Below are 1,404 nucleotides of genomic sequence, written 5' to 3'. Positions count from 1 at the left end.
GGGACCAACCTATACTATAATAGGTAAATTTATTGGAGCCCTCGACAAATATAATACTGTTAATTATTTTATTTAATTTTGTTCTCGATCAAACAAGTTGAATCTTTAACAAGTTGATACTCAATCTTGATTATCGGCCCAAGTGTTCAATGCTAGTACCAATCAATCGATACATTATATATTTCTTACCTTGATTTATATTCAAAAAAGTTCATTGTTAACAAAATGAACTCAACTTTGTAAGAGTTACGACGGAACGATATTATTCAAAAGTAATTATGACAGAAGATTAGTCAAAGAAAAAAAGGAAAGTGTGAATGCAATGTTTGAATGCAAAGAGGTAATATCTAAGAAGTAATACAAAATTGTCAGCCAAGTTAGGTACTTAGGTGTTTATTTTTATTGGTGAAACTCATATTGAGAATTGACGTATCAACTTCAAAATTTAAAAATTGAGTTATATGAATTATTTCATTATTTTAGCTCCAATCTGGAAGACATCAATTTTTATTTAAACAATTTATGCAATTCAAAGCCAAACAAAATAATAAGTAGTTGATTTATTAAAAAAAAGGGCCGCCACTAACTCGAAACTTTTTATTTATATAGTTTGTCTAGCATCAGTAAGTTAAAGATCGTTTCACCGAATTTAAAAAATTATCCAAAACTAAATTTTATCGAAGATCATTCGTTAGGCAAAATTTAAATGATTGGCATTGTTCAAATTGGTGACTTACCTATTGTATTCTTTAACACATCAAAAAGAAATGAAAGTAATAGATAGACTTGACTTATGTAACCATCAAATTTGACTCGATCAAAAGTTTAGAAACCTTAAAATCTCGCTTAAACTCGAAATACTTTCAATGAATTTAGTCGTTATTCGACAAGTTGGTGAAGTAAGTCATGATGGTTAATTTTCTGCAGCCAATTTGTTACATCGTGACGGGTTCCTTTAAGGTCCATGTAACATTGTAACGTGGACGAGACCCGATCTAAGTGGAACTACACTATCCACTGGTGCCAGCCTATGTAATTTATATTTAAAAAATAAAATTTAAAATGAAAAACTGTGCGTTAAATGATAATGACAGTATTTTGTCCCGGCATTATCATATATTTATAATTCAACGTGACGATATTCGTGGGTTATTTTAAGGAGCACGAACACCGAACCAACGCTTTGTCCGGTCCATTACGCTCTTTCCTTCTCTCTCTCTATCTAGAACTCTCTCACACAGATCCACACACCCACTGTGTGGCTGCTATTCTGTGTATTAAAAGTTAGATTTGGATTGAAGAGCACAACTGAAGGCAGCAAAATGGGAAGATCCCCTTGTTGCTCTAAAGTGGGGTTGAAGAGAGGACCATGGTCGATCGAAGAAGATACTCTTCTAGCTAATT

Source organism: Olea europaea, chromosome 22 (genome assembly GCF_002742605.1).
Source record: "Olea europaea var. sylvestris chromosome 22, O_europaea_v1, whole genome shotgun sequence".
Classification (NCBI taxonomy): Eukaryota; Viridiplantae; Streptophyta; class Magnoliopsida; order Lamiales; family Oleaceae; genus Olea; species Olea europaea.
The sequence above is the reverse complement of the archived record's forward strand: the minus strand, read 5'-3'. Positions refer to the sequence as shown.